Source organism: Lithobates pipiens, unplaced genomic scaffold (genome assembly GCF_037356315.1).
Source record: "Lithobates pipiens isolate NorthernLeopardFrog02 unplaced genomic scaffold, aLitPip1_a1.2 Scaffold_22, whole genome shotgun sequence".
NCBI lineage: Eukaryota > Metazoa > Chordata > Amphibia > Anura > Ranidae > Lithobates > Lithobates pipiens.
In genome coordinates, this window is record NW_027507784.1 from 40,975,157 (window position 1) to 40,992,142 (window position 16,986).

Consider the following 16,986-nt stretch of genomic DNA (forward strand, 5'->3'; position numbering starts at 1 on the left):
TTCAGGGACACTTTTTGCCACCCTCGGCCGCGCTGCGGTGTATCCGCTGGTGGGAAGACTACAGGCTGTCAGGAGGCCCTTTACCATCCCTGCTGGGGCGGTGAGTGCTGTGTTGGGGATACAGTGTGTGCACAGGAGCGGTGGGGAGAGGTGTGGGAGAGTGGGTGACTGCCCTAGTGTCCTCCCCGGTTGCTCTTCTTGCTGGGCACATGAACTGAGACTTTTAAAGGGCTACTCCTCCACTCCTCAGTGCATGGCACATCTCTTTGCATGTTATATCATCCTATTACTGGCAGTGAGAGGTTCCTGAGAGCTCCCAGAACTGTGTCGCTAGTTGTACCAATCATCCTTGCCTGTGTCCCTGTGTCTGAGTATTCTTAAAGGGGCGCACCCTCTCTGCTGCACACAAGCTCACCTCAGGCCGGCTGGCCTGTTGCCTCCTCTCCATGCCCTCCAAGGGGAAGTCTGCGGCCAAGAAAGCACAGCTTCAGCCTGTTCAGAATCCCAGTGACCTTTTGAATCAATTCAAGGCTTTAATGGCGGATATGGAGCAGGCGGCCCCACAGGAGGCTAATTCATCTGCTCCCACGGTGCCGCCAGCTAATGATACCACAGTTATTCTTGCGGCCATTGAACAGAGTAGGACTTCCTTGCTGGTACGCATAGATCACCTAGCGGAGGAATGCAACCTTATCAGAGCTGATTTTGACAAATTCCGGGGCAGGCTCTCAGAAGCTGAAACGCGCATCTCCGCGACGGAAGACACTACTCACCGGCATGATGAGGCCATTCAAGCACTGCAGAGAACGGTTCAGAATCTGGTGGCCAAGTCCGATGACGCCGAAAACCGTTTGCGGAGAAACAACGTCCGGGTACTGGGCCTACCGGAGGGAGCTGAGGGAGACCGTCCGGCTGAGTTTGCCGAAGAGTTCTTCAAATCCTTGCTACATTTGACGGATGTGCCCCCGACGTATGTGGTGGAGAGGGCCCACAGGGTCCCGACCGGTCGGGGTCCTCCGGGGGCCCCCCCTAGACCATTCCTTGTACGCTTTCTCAATTTTCGGGACCGGGACCGGATCCTGCGGGAGGCTCGTAAACATCAGAACCTACCTTTCCAGAACACGACGGTGCACCTGTATCCTGACTTCTCAGCTGATCTGCAGCGACGACGCAAGACATTTACAGACATCAGAAGAAGGTTGCGGGAGCGTGAGCTGAAGTATTCAATGCTTTATCCCAGCCGACTGCGGGTGCAACACGGAGGATCGGTGAAATTCTTTGAGTCGCCTGCGGAGGCTGATCAATGGCTACAGTCGCTGTGAATGCCCTGCTGAGGTGCTCTTGATTGCCAAGGTTGGGCTGCCTACACCCACCGGTTTTTCCCCCCCCCCCCCTTTTTTTTTCTGCCTTTTTGTCATTTTTTATTTTTATTTTTTATTTTTTGGTTATCCTGCCAAGAGCTTGACTTTTTCTTCTTTTTGGTGGGGGGTGGGTGGGGGCGGTTGATGTCAGCTTTTTCTATATGGTCTCCTGCGGGTTCCCTGCCTCGGGTGAGGCCCTCTGTCAAGATTGACTATACAACCTCCTCTTTTGTTGTTGCTCCCGTCTGGTCCAGGGGATTGGTGGGGGTGGTGGAGGAAAGGGTTGTCCCGATATTCTTGCCAACGGATTGTCGGGTGGTCGGCGGAGCAGGAGTTCCAGGCACATGTACACTATGTCCAGGTTTTTTTGTACTGTTTGTCTACACGTGAACCCCTTTTTTGGTTCGCGGTTTTTGTTCTACGGTCTAGGGGTCCATTTTTGACCCATCGAGGCCATGCCTTCAAGGACTGTTTTTGAACTTGGTTTGGGGATAGGCTGCGTGTACGAGTTTTTTTGTGTTGTTACACGACAGCAGGGTGTTTATGGGGTTCAAAGGGAGGGAGATTTGTTAGGTGCAGCCCTCCAAGGTATATTGTCTAATTCTATGCTCAATGTTATGTGTGCTTCTAGTTTCAACTGTATGTGTCACAGGTATCGTATGTATTCCATCTACCGTTTCATGATTTATTTGGGGAATGATGCCGGGTTCCAGGTTTAATATAGTTTCGTGGAATGTTAGAGGTCTTAATGATAAATTCCGAAGAGCTTTAATGTTTCAGTATCTTAAGACTATCAGCCCGCATGTGGTGTTCTTGCAGGAGACGCATCTGGATGGGAGCAGGGTACTGGCCTTACGTAGAGCCTGGATACAGAGGGCACTACACGCTACTTACTCTACCTATTCCAGGGGAGTGTCTATTTTGATTAGTAAGGCGGTGCCGTGCACCATTCACCATGTGATCTCGGACCCGGGAGGCAGGTTTTTGGTGTTGGTAGCTGACATTGGGGGGTCTAGGATGGTGCTAGTGAATGTTTATGTTCCACCCCCATTTCAGATCCAAATTCTGTATGATTTATTGGGTAAATTGGCGCCCTACGTGCATCTCCCTCTCCTTATAGCCGGGGACTTTAATGCTATTTTATCTACGGCTTTGGATTCGTCCAACGCATCTAGGGTGGCCTCGGCGGATCTGTCTGCCTGGGCGGCGGCTGCCTCCTTGACGGAAATATGGCGTTGGAAAAACCCTGTCACCAGAGGTTATTCCCATCTCTCTAAAACTCATAAATCCTCCTCGAGAATTGATTTGGCATTTGCCAATGCATCCATGCTACAGGTGGTAGGGGGGGCAAAATATTTGGCGGGTGGTATTTCGGACCATTCTCCCCTGTCAATTCACATTGGATCCAACTTAGGTCCTGTGGGGAGGGGGTGGAAATTAAACCCGGGGTGGTTGGAGGTGGAAGAGGTGTCCTCTCAAGTAGCACCACTTTTGGTGCAGTATTGGGAAGACAACGAGGGGTCTGCGGACACCGATGTTGTGTGGGACGCCTTTAAAGCTTGTATGCGGGGGCACTATATTTCTGCCATTAAACAGGCCCGTAGGTCCCATAATCAGGTTGAGCAAGAACTACAGGACAGGGAGAGGGTGTGTGCCATGGACTACGCGACTAATCAGTCTGATGTCACTTATGGTAGCCTGTTGGAGGCAAGACGTGGGTTAGCACTCCATTATTCTGACCTGACACACACATCTAGGACGAAAATGGCGGAATCAATTTTTGAACAAGGGGACAAGAATGGTAAATTGTTAGCCATGCTAGTGGCGGAGCAACGGGTCCCGACTAATATCCCTTGTATAAAAAATGCTCAGGGTGACCTACTGACAACCCCAACAGACATACTGGACGCATTTGTGGAATACTACAAGACGTTATACGCACCCATACCGACTTATGATGTAACGGAGTTGGACGGGGTGTTGACATCTTTGCAGATCCCGAGGCTGACCAAGCCGGATAGGGATTATCTGGAGGCTGATATCACGACGGAAGAAATTGAAGGGGCTATTAGGTCCTTTCCTGCCCGTAAATCCCCTGGGTCAGACGGCTTCTGCATTGAGTGGTATAGACAGCATATGGAAACATTGGTTCCTAGACTTAAACAATTATATGACTACTGCTTGGAGCACAGGTGTCTCCCAGCATCTCTGCTGGAGGCACAGGTGATCCTGCTACCAAAGCCAGGCAAGGACCCTCTTGAGTGCTCTTCGTATAGACCAATTTCATTGCTGAACCAAGATTTAAAAATTCTCACGAAGGTGCTGGCTACAAGACTCTCGAGGGTTATCACGACTTTGGTAGATATTGACCAGACGGGGTTCATACCGCAGAAGTCTACTGACACTAATTTACGCAGATTGTTTACCCACTTACAAATTGCACCCACTGAAAAAGGATCTAGAGTAGTGGTTTCCCTGGATATGGCCAAGGCCTTTGATTCGGTGGACTGGCAATACCTGTTGAGGGTTCTGCGGAGCATGGGCTTTGGGGAGATCTATGTCACCTGGATTACCTTGTTGTATAGTTCGCCACAGGCGGGTATTAAAATCGCTAATTCAGTCTCGCCTCAGTTTAGCGTCAGCAGGGGCACGCGTCAGGGGTGTCCACTATCCCCATTTTTGTTTGCATTGGCTATAGAACCACTGGCGATAGCCTTGCGGCAATCGCCTGGGGTGGGTGCTCTAGAGGTGGGGGGTATTAGGGAGTGCATTGCGCTCTATGCGGATGACATGCTCCTCTTTTTGAAGGACGCAGGGCCCTCCTTGGAGGCAGTGTTTGGGGTACTCGACAAATTTGCTGAGTTCTCTGGACTCCGGGTTAATTGGGAGAAATCCAACTTGATGGATATAGATGGGGGGGCACGAGCGTTGGCGACCACGAGAGTTCCCATTGCTTGGGTGCAGGAATTTAAGTACTTGGGAGTGAGAGTTTCACCGAGAGTGGGCGATTATATGTCTCTGAATCTCTCCCCCTTGTTGACCAAGGCTAAGGTTCAGTTGGAAGCTTGGAAGCATCTGCCACTGTCCCTTATTGGTAGGGTTAATTTGCTTAAAATGAAGGTTTTGCCAGTATTTCTCTATTTTCTGCGTAATTCCCCAATTTGGGTTCCCTGTTCGTTTTTTCGACGGGTCAACAGTCTTTTTGGCTCCTTTCTATGGGCAGCTACACACCCCAGAATAAGCCTTAGGGTTTTGCAGGAGCCATGGGGTCAAGGTGGTTTGGCACTGCCGGATCTTTTTAAATATTATCTAGCTGGGCAAATGGTGGTGGCTGGCCGCTGGCTGACGCGGGAGGACGGGGATTCGGCAAATGTACTGGAGGCGGCTCTGTTGGGCTCATACGAAAGCTTGTCTTATTTGGTGTATAGAGGTCCGAAGGCTTCATTGGAGCTGACGGCCTCGATGCGAGCAACAATACGGGCCTGGGACAAGGTGCAGGCCTTGCTGAAACAACCAGAGGGGAGTTGGTCTCCTGACACTCCTCTGTGGTTTAATCCTAAATTGCCGCACTTTGGAGAAATCCCAGATCCGGTTATATGGGCCAAAGTTGGTGTTAAACAATTGAAACATGTGGTAGGACGGGGGAAACTTTTAACGTTTGATCAGCTTAAGGTTCAATATGATCTTCCAAATTGGTATTTCTTTCGATACCTGCAGTTGCGGCACGCTTTTCTCTCTCAGTTTGGTACTGGGGCTGTGGAGATGGGAGTGTCGCCTCTGGAGAAGACGCTGCAGACGGAGGATCTGAAAAAGCCTCTTTCCGTAGTGTACAGACTGTTGTTCCATGACAGACCAAAGCCTATCCAAAAATGTAGAGACATCTGGAGTGCCTTGGTACCTGACTTTGACGGGGAGGATTGGGATGACATGTGGGGCTACCCGTTTCAGACCCTAGTCTCGGCTAGGGACAGACTTATTCAGTTTAAATTACTGCATAGAATATATTACACCCCGGCTAGACTGGCCAGAATTTATGGTACGGGTGCGGAGGGATGCTGGCGTTGCACAGCTGACCGAGCTGACTTTGATCATGTGTTTTGGCTGTGTCCACAGATTGTTGAGTTCTGGAGGGGTGTAACGCAGGTCTTACAGTCTGTACTTTCGGTGCCGATTCCGGTCACGGTCGCGACGTGTTTGCTCGGGCTGGTGGTGGAGTTGGCACCTCGAAAGGCGCAGAGGACTCTGATTTCTCTGGCGTTATTTTATGCACGTAAAGCTATCCTGTTATGCTGGAAGAAACCTGCACCTCCAACGATTTCCTACTGGAAGGGTTTAATTAATAAAGCTTTGCCGTTATACAAAGCCACTTATCTCAGTAGAGGGTGTCCTACTAAGTTTGAGAGGGTGTGGAGATGCTGGCTTGATGCTGCAGATACTGTAAATTAATTGCTAGGCGGGAGGTGCACTCTCTGAGGGGTGGGGGAGGGGCGGGGCGGGTGTTGCTATATCTGGGTTGGTCTACATCTTCATTCTGGGTATTCAAATCGTCGGTTACGGTATGAGTCATTTTTGTTGTATGGGAGATACGGTTGTGTTCATAAAATGAGCTAAGAAGTTGAGCGGAGGGCTGCACAAGGAGGAGTTTGTTGGGTGGGGGGTGGGGGTTTGGGGGTTTTGTTTTGGGGTTCCTTTTGTATGTTTGTATGTTATATGTGTGTTTAAAAATCTTCAATAAACATAAATTTTCAAAAAAAAAAAGTTCATGTGTGTGTAAAGGCAGGCGTCCCAATACTTTTAGTAATATAGTGTATGTGCACTATTTACTGACTAGCTAAGTGTGCTGTGAAATTTTGCTTTGTTTGCTCCATGCACAGCTCTGCCATGTACACCTTACTCTAAAAGTTATTGGGAACATTGCTTGTTTATCCTCTGGAGTCTAACAACCTGATCTAAAGAGAATCTGTCACTAATTTAAAAATAAAAATAAAAAATTAAGTAAAGCACAGAAAATCCAGTATTTTAAATGCTTTTCAGTGCCTGTGCTGGCCCAGCTAATTTTCCCCTCCCCACATAAACTTTTATCTAGCTGCCAAAAGAGGAGCAAAAGTAAATACTTTAAAATGTTACTTGAATGAGAGCTCTGAGTCTGCTGACATCACATCCAAGATGGCGGCACCCAACAGCAGTCTCAGGGCTTTTGGAAGTCAACACGAGGGATTATTTTACAGGTAAATAATTGGGATAAAATAAGTTAAATATACATAAAATCTAATGGGAAGATTGCTGTTGAAATGAACGGTCTGGTGACAGGGTCTCTTTTAGGGCTGAAACAACTAATCAATTAATAGACAACTAATCGATTATGAAATTAATCGATTACTATTTTCATAATCGATTAATCGGCCAGTAACAAAATGGGGTTAAAGTTAATGAGTCTGATGATATTTACCAGATTGACCCTTTAATTATATATCTCTCCTCTAATAGTATATACAGTATACAGTTGAACGGTGGCAGCATGTCTAGGCTACCCGAATGGGCGTTATGTTAAGTCGGTAACATAAACGCCCATTAGGGGGCGACTGTGTGCCACCGGAGGCCCGTGCGCAACTCCCCGCTCGCTCCCCGAGCCAATGCTAGTGCCCAGCAGTCTCCGGGCTCCCGCGATTTTCACACAGTTTCCAGTTCTCTGAGCAGTGAACTGACAGATCGTCTGTTCATACAGAGTATGAACGGCGGTTTGTTAGTTTCCCTGCACAGTCCGCTCCCCCCTTCAGTTAGAACATTCCCTAGGACACATATTAACCCCTTCACTGCCCCTTGTGTTAACCCCTTCACTGCCAGTGACATTTTTACAGTAATCAATGCAATTGCAATGCAATGCAATGCCAGTGGTCCCAAAAATGGGTCAAAATTGTCCGATGTGTCCGCCATATTGTCGCAGTCATGATAAAAATCGCTGATCGCCGCCATTACTAGTAAAAAAAAAAAAAAGATTCATAAAAATGCCATAAAATGATCCCCTATTTTGTAGACGCTATAAATTTTGCGCAAACCACTTACAAACCACTTTGTGCAAACTACTAATTGCGATTTTTTTTTTTTTTTTTTTACCAAAAATATGTAGAATACGTATTGGCCGAAACTGAGGAAAATAAATGTTTTTTTTTTATATATTTTTGGGGAATATTTATTATAGCAAAAAATATTGTGTTTTTTTCAAAATTGTCGCTATTTTTTTGTTTATAGCGCAAAAAATAAAAACTGCAGAGGTGATCAAATACCACTAAAAGAAAGCTCTATTTGTGGGGAAAAAAAAGAGTGTCAAAAATGTCCGATGTGTCCGCCACAATGTCGCAGTCATGATAAAAATCGCTGATCGCCACCATTACTAGTAAAAAAAAAAATATAAAAAATAAATAAATAAAATGATCCCCTATTTTCTAAACGCTATAACTTTTGCGCAAACCAATCAATAAACGCTTATTGAGATTTTTTTTTCTTTTTTACCAAAAATATGTAGAAGAATACGTATCGGCCTAAATTGAGGGAAAAAAACGTTTTTTTATATATTTTTGGGGGATATTTAATTATAGCAAAATGTAAAAAATAATGCTTTTTTTTTTGTTTATAGCACAAAAAATAAAAACGGCAGAGGTGATCAAATACCACCAAAAGTAAGCTCTATTTGTGGGGAAAAAAAGGACGACAATTTTGTTTGAGAGCCACGACCGCGCAATTGTCAGTTAAAGCGACGCAGTGCCGAATGGCAAAAAGTGCTCTGGTCTTTGGCCAGCCAAATGGTCCGGGGCTTAAGCGGTTAATTGTACTGATATCTTTGGCTCCGTTAGAGATTTCCCATCACTTTCTGTTCTGGTGATAACGGTTTCATCAGATAGGAGATGAGGGAAAATCTCCAACAGGGAAACATAAAAAAAATAAAAAGATGACCGTAATTCTCTTGTTTCCTATTTATGACTACTGCGGTGGTGTTAAAAAAAAAAAAAAAAAAAAGACAGGGGTCCCCACACCATCCAAAATGTAAACTAAAACTGGCTAAAGTTACAATTTATTAAGCAACAGCAATTAAAGTCCACAATTAAAAAAACAATCATTGGTTTAAACCTATCCAGCAGTCTATGCGTAACAAGGTTCTGCCTGGAGTTGATCTTTAAGTGTTATTCCTTAATTATGACATATATTATATATTCTATATTCTATAGCCTATATACCACTTACCAATCACAATGTTTTCTTTAATATGACATTTAATTTGTGCAGTGGTTGCAGAAAGAATCACACATTATGAAATATATATATATATATATATATATATATATATATATATATATATATATATATATATATATATATTCCTTTCTTTAAATTTATAGCGTGGAACAGCGCATATTGTATCTGTATTACAAGTAACTAATGTACTGTATATGCTTAAGAAAATCACGTAGCAATGGAATTACTAGATAAATCTCATATCTTTTTGTCTATAATGAAATAAAAATATAATAGTATTGTATGTACCTCAAATTATGCTACGTGTTACTTTGGATTGTATTTACTTAACGAGGGACATTGATCCCATTCTCTATTGTTCTGCCCTGATGGATGTTTTCCTCCTTTCTATAAATAAAGAATTTGAAAAAAAAAAAATATATATATATAGTAGCGTAATAAACTTGAACACACTTCTGAAAGCCACTTTTGTTGCTCCAGAATCTTTATTATATTGTGAAGTTGTGTATTTTTTTTTATTTTCCTTTGAACGATTAAATAAGATGTACAAATACAGAAAGAGATCAGATGGGTCTATTTGTGAAGGATTTACTGGGAAATTCGCCCAAGTAACAGTCACCTGGCATGCTAGAGTCACATTCCTCCTATATATAATAGAAAATAAATAAATTGGTCATTTTGGACCAATTTCAGTCTAACGGGGGTGCGATTTTGAAAATTTTAGACTATTTTATAGTTAAAAGGGTGCCGGTGTTCTGCTGAGAAGTGTCCCCTCCATCGGATAGTGTCCGCCCCGTAGTGCGCAGGCGCAGCGTTTTTGCGCAGTACGGAGGACAAGTAGACGTCGAAAGTCTCCGAAGATGAACGGCGCCTGCGCACTTAATGGTACCTTCTGCCCTGAGGCCAGGTTCAAGCCCCACCATGCAAGAGGACATACGGTAGATGATGTAAAACAGCACTTAGTAACAGGGCCCCTCGCGGGCTCGCTTCACTCGCCACGCTTCGGGCACGGCCTCGCTTCACTCTGCAAATTTTTATTCTGACTTTATGTCCACTTGGATGGTGGGTCTTGAACCTCGCAGGCGCCGTTCATCTTCGGAGACTTTCTGCGTCTCCTTTGTCATCTGTACTGCACAAGTGCAGTACAGGGCGGACACTATACGACGGGGACAGTATTCGACAAGACACTGGCAGTGCAATTTTGGTCATTTTGGACCCATTTTTGGCTAAAAGGGCCGGCAGTGCGATTTTGGTCATTTTGAACCAATTTTGGGCTTTAAGGGCCGGGAGTGCGATTTTGGTCATGTTAAACCCATTTTGGGCTAAAAGTGCCGGCAGTGCGATTTTGGGAAATTTGCACCCATTTCGGGCTAAAGGGGCTGGTGGTGCAATTTTTGTCATTTTGGATTAATTTTGGGCTAAAAGTGCCGGCAGTGCGATTTTGGTCATTGTGGACCCACTTCGGGCTAAAAGGACCGGCAGTGAGATTTTGGTCAATTTGGACCCATTTCGGGCTAAAAGGACCGATAGTGCAACTTTAGTCATTTTGGACCCATTTCGGGCTAAAAGGGCCGGCAGTGTGATTTTGGTAATTTTGTACCCATTTCAAGCTAAAATGTTGACCCAAATGTAGTAGCTGGAGATTCGTTGCGTTAAGAATCCAAATTTGGACACAATTTTCATTATTTGTAGATTCGGATGCATCTTAATTTCAACGAATCTGAAATAAATGATAACCAAATTAATTATCCTGATTTTACTATGAATTTGATTATGAATTTGATAATGAATTTGAATTCAAATTCAAAATGGAAACATACAGTATTGTAATAAATACAGTAAGGTATAAAAGTGACATAAGAGGATTCCTACTTAGGCTGCCTTAGAGAATAGAATAAAAAAGGGTAGAATAAAACAAAATAGAATAGAATAAAAGGAATAAAAAAGACTAGAATGAAATAAAATAGAATAGAAAAGAATAAATAAAACTGAATAGAATAAGGTAGAATAGAAAAGAATAAGAGTAGAAAAGTAAAGAAAAGAAAGAAAAGTAGAATAAAACATAATAGAAAAGAGTAGAATAAAGTAGAAGACAAAAGATAGAATAGAATAAAGCAAAATAGAATAAAACAATAAAATAGAATTAAATAAAAAAGAATACAATAGAATAAAAAATAAAATGAATATAGCCATTTTGTGTAATTCGAATTTTGAATACATATACAAATATACATGACGAACTCCAAAAACAAATCATTCTAACATAAAGAATATGATGAAACAAAATTTTTTACTTAATGGATGAATCCAAAACAAATATTTCTATTGTGCACATCTCTAGTAGCAGCAGAATGTCAGAAGTACAGTAAGTTGTCTAATGGCTTCTAAGCCATGGTGGACCATGCCTGAACAAATATGTTGGCATGCCAGCTTGTAGCCCCCCCCCCCCAGAGACATGTGTGTGACAGGGTGACAACGCAAGAGCACAAATGACAGTTGTCACCCCATAACGAAGTCCAAATGAAATGATTTTCAACTCAAACATATTGCTAAATGGGGGGTGCATGTGCGGATGCCTGAGAGAGCAGTCACGCTTTCTTAGAGCTCCACTCCCATGATAGACAACACCGGAGCATTATCAGCTACAGTGTCGCTACGGATGGCTCCAAACACTGCCGCCTAACACCTAGAACCCTTAGGTAAACAAAAATGGTCCTGAGAGGACAAAAATTTAAATCAAAAACAGGCAATTCCAAAGAGGTACCACTGCGGCCTTCAGGTAATAAGGCACTATCAGTTACCTCACAGCTTACCTCACAGCTCACCTCACAGCTCACCTCACAGCCTGCCTCAGAGCGCACATCTAAATCCCTGTCACACAGTCTGTATACACAGAACTCTGGAGGAGAATCTGATTCTGATTCTGGAAACTCACAACATATTTCTCAATCCACCATGTTTATATAATTTGAAAAAATGCTAAAGAAGGCATTAAAACAAACATCAGATCACATAACAGATAAGCTTACCAGAGAAATAAGGGAATTGGGACAAAGAACAGATGAACTAGAAAATCACACACAGCAATATATTGATGAGATTGAAAATCTTAAAGAGGAAAGACTTCATTTACAACCCAGTTTAGAAGATCAAGAAAACAGGGGCTGTCATTCTAACATAAGAATTAGAGGAATTCCTGAGAATATTCTTGATTTGCAAACTGCAATGACTACACTTTTTCAAGAATTACAGCCTGACATCCTGGTCGAAAGATTAGAGATGGATAGAGTACACAGAACCTTGGCCCCACGCAAACCTAATGGTCCCCCTAGGGACATAATTGTTAGGTTTCATTATTATAGAACAAAAGAGCAGCTACTTGCAACAGCCAGAGGGAAGAATGCCCTTGCCTTTCAAGGTACTGAATATCAGCTATTTACAGACCTCTCGCCAATCACAGTAGCTAAAAGACGTGCACTCAAACCATTATTGCAAGTTCTCCAACAACACCAAATTGTATATCAGTGGGGGGTTCCCATTTTCTCTCCGCTTTACACACCAAACAATCAAACATGTCTTTCACTCTTCAGAGGAATTATGATCAACTCTGATAGACATGGGACTCTTAGACAAAGGTGCAACCAAAGATAGATTCCATAGTCGCTCGACTCCTAAATCTTCCTCACAACAAAGTACCTCAGGCTCAGGACCCTCAACCATCACATTGCAGAATCAACATAATAGAGGTCGCTTTGAAAATCTATCACCATCTAATGAGGACTCTATGCACTGATTTTATCACCATGGACGGTCTGTTTCACTGTGCTATCACCTAGCAAATTTTGCTTGATTAAATTCTTCCAATTTTTTTTCATTTTATTTTTTCTTCTAAAATAATATATATTTTTTTTTTGAGAAAAAAGAAAAAAAAAAAAACTCGAAACTCTAAGCTACACTCAAATTTTTTTTTATTTTTTATTTGATTCTTTTTTACTTCTTATCCTTTTTCTATTTTAGCTCAAAGTCTGAGCTACATTCAAAGAAGGGTGTTGTGGTTATATACATAGGTATATATCTATGTGTGCGAATATATGCGTACGTATATATATGTGAAAGAAAGCATACCTATGTGTATGTGTGTGTATGTATGTATATGTATGTATGTATGGATGTATGTATGTGTGTATGCATGCGTATATGTGTGTGTATGTGTGTATAAATGTTTATTCATGAGTGTACATGAATGTAGGTGTATATATATGCTTCTATATATCATTCCCCTTCTCTCTTTATTCATTCTTTTCTCAGATACCTTCAACAGAAGATTAGTACATTATATATAACAACAATATTTCTTGGTTTATTCTTTTACACATTAGTGTCTCTAATTTTTATAGCCTTTTGTTAACTTCACCATTGCTTTTCTAAAACCAGGCTACATTGATTCTGACGCTGTCATATTTATCAGTACTTTACTTATCTCTCTTTAAACTTGTACTTGACCAGATGGCTCCTTTTTTGTAACAATTCTGAAGTAATTCATTTTTACTACTATATTTATAGTTATAGTTTTCTAATGCTCAGTTATAACGGTTCACATATGACCGCTGGTGGCGTCTATCCCTAGGGAACCTTTTGCTGCCTCCTTACACTCTAAAAAAAAGTATTTGCTTACATTTTTACTTCTTATTTTCCATTCAAACTCAAAAGTCACATTCAAAGTAGTGTGTTTTGGTTATACACACATAAATATATAAGTATATGTGAGAATATATGCGTAGTGTATATATGAGATAGTAAGCATGCCTATGTGTATGTGTATATATATATATATATATATATATATATATATATATATATATATATATATATAGGTATATAGGTTCGGGTATATGTATGTAAGAGCGAGTGAGTGTGAGTATACGTATGCATATTCATGAGTATAAGTGTGTTTATGTGTACATATATGCTTATGCATATTATTCCCTTTTTCCCTTTATTTTTTCTTTTATTTTTATATATATTTTTTGGAATATCTTCCGGTTATTCAATGGAAGATTAGTACATTATATACAACAACAATATTTTTTGGTTTACTCTTTTACGCATTATTGTCTTTAATTTAAATAGTCCTTTGTTACCATTACCATTGTTTTCGAAAACCAGGCTACATTGTTTCTGACATTGTCATATTCGTCAGTACTTTCTTTATTTATCTTTAAACTTATATTTAGCCAGATGGCTCCTTATATGTAACAATTCTAAAGTAATTACTTTTTACAACTATATTTACAGTCACAGTTATCAAATGTTTAGTTATATGGTTTATATATGACCTCCGGTGGCGTCTATCCCCAGGGAATCTCTTGATGCCCCCTTATCACCCTCAAACCCCTGCTACTGTTATGCGGGTTCCTGAGAGTGACTATGGAACATCTCGGGGTCTCCTTGATATTCCCCTGAGATGTTCCTATACCCTATTTATCCATTGTCATTTATGGATATTACTGACATATTTTAGGGTTACTCGATTCTTTTATACTCTCTCCTCCTATTTTCTCTCTTCGTCCTTTCTTTCTCTCTTGGTGGAGGTTCTGGCTCTCGCCTCAGGTTACACTCCTTATTTAAGGATTTTTTTCTTGAATTTACTATGGCCCCCATAAACATCTTATCCTTGAATGTACAAGGCTTCAACATTCCACAAAAGCGCACCAAAGCAATGCGTTCTTTTGCCACTAAAAAAACCCTTATAGGTTTCCACCACTCTACGCAGTTTTCTCTTACTTCAAAACTTTGTGACCCCGAGGGTAGATATATTTTAATTACAGGTCTAATCGCTGATACTGCAATTACATTGGTATCTTACTATGCTCCCAATAGACATCCGGAAGCTTTTTTATCCCACCATTTCCAGGCGGTGGAAGCTCATAAAATTGGAACTGTTGTGTTATGTGGAGATTCCGATACCACTATTTTTCCTTTCCTGGATAAGTCCCCATCAGTTCCTAATTCAAATACCCAAAAACAAACTTTTCAACATCTGCTTACGGCACATGGTCTAGCAGACACATGGCGGGAAATTCATCCAACTAGTAAGAATTTTACACACTATTCTCATCCACACAAGTCTTTTCTAGAATAGACCACATTCTTACCCCATTAAGCATGCTGCCTGAGATTATATCTTCCAATATCATTCCTTACACATAGACAGACCATTGCGCAGTTATGACCACTCTAGCTTCTCCTATCCCCAGGTCGCATGATGTGACTTGGTGTATTAATGATACTATGCTATCTTACCCATCACATTGCTTAGAAATTGAAACAGCTATGAAAGAATACCTCTCTTTTAATGATATGTTAGACATTTCTGCCCTTACATTGTGGGAAGCCTATAAGGCTGTAATTCAGGGTAAGTTGATACAGCAAGCGACTGCCCAAAAGAGGGAAAGTAAACTTAAGTTTGCAAAGTTGGAAGCTACCTTTAATAAATACCATGCAGACTTTCAATCTACCCCCGAATGGCAGCAACAATACTAAACTAGAGAGAGCTTGATTGGAGCTTGACCTCTTTTTGACCGATTCAGCAGATAAACTTTTACGCAAAAGACAACATATCCAATATCTTAAAGCTAATAAGCCAGACACTCCTATGGCACGTAGCCTAAAGGCAATTCACTACCCATACTTGTCAATTAGACTTAAAACATCCTGAGATGCATATACTAGCAATCCAAAGAAAATATTGGAAATTTTTTGTTCAAAATTAGCTAAACTTTATTCCCCTGCTTTACAGTTTGATAAGTTTAAAGCAGATACCCTATTCTCTGATATTAAACTTCCCACACTAGAACACGAACAAATTACCTTTCTTGAAAACCCCATCACTCCATTAGAAGTCCAAAATGCTATTAAATCATTGACCCTCATAAAAGACCGGGTCCTGATGGGTTTTCGGATCGTATTTTAAACAATTTATGCCTATCTTAACACCTATATTGACTAGGGCCTTTAATTCTTTACTAGATGGACACTCCATTAGACTTGAATCATTAACCTCCATTATATCTATGCTTCCTAAACCTAAATCGGATACCACCTCCTGGTCTAACTACCACCCTATATCCCTATTAAATCTGGATATTAAAATATTCGCAAAAATTCTAGAAAATAGACTAAACTCCAACCTTGGCAAACTCATACACTGTGACCAAACAGGCTTCATGCCCATGCGTCAGGCGGGAGACAATATTAGAAGAGAGCTTTTATTAACACATGCAGCTAAAACAAGACATATTCCTATCTTTAGACATAAAGAAAGCATTTGATTCGGTAACCTGGCCATATATGCCGTTAATTCTCAAAAAATTGTGTTTCGGTAATTATTTTTTATCTTGGGTCTCTTCCTTATACAGCAATCCGAGGGCATACATTAAATATATGGGTTACAAATCAAACATGAAAGAAATTAGAAGAGGGACCAGACAGGGTTGTCCCTTATCCCCTTTACTTTTTGCCCTACTTATCGAACCCTTGGCTCATTTAATTAGAAATAATTCCAATATCAAAGGAGTGGAATTATGTGGACATCAGCATAAAATATGTCTCTTCGCAGACGATATACTTATCTTCTTAACCCATCCTCATATCTCTGCTCCTAATCTTCTAGAAATTTTAGATAAATTTGCCCATATCTCAGGACTCCACATTAACCCTCAGAAATCTAATGCACTTAATGTTTCCCTGTCACAAGATGAACTACAGCAAGCCCAAACTTCATTACCATTTAATTGGGTAACACAATTCTTTCCATACCTAGGAATACAACTTACATCCTCATTTTCAAATCTGTTTATGACAAATTATCCACCATTATTAAAATATACTACAGGCTTAGTGAAACAATGGTCCTCTCTCCCCTTATCTTGGCTAGGGAGGATTAATGCCTTAAAAATGTCTATTTTACCAACATTTTTATACCTATTTAGGGTACTTCCTATTTCATTACCGTTCTACTTTCAAAGACTTTTACAACGCAGAGTCATGTCCTTTATATGGGGTGATACTAAGCCACGTATTCCTAAATCAACACTCTTTTTGGATACACTTAGTGGTGGATTAGGATTACCCAACTTCTCTTGCCTAAATATCATACGAGCATTGAATCTCCATTATGGGTTGCTATTGAATCTATTGACATTGACCCCATTTCGGTGTCTAACATGTTATGGTTAGCCCCCAAAGATAGAACTCATATCTCCAACCCCATAACCAAGCATTCCCTTCTTATATGGAACAAATTCAGAAGTTCTCTTAAACTTCAATCCACGCATAATCCCCTCCTCTCCTTCATTAAGAACCCTGCTTTCTA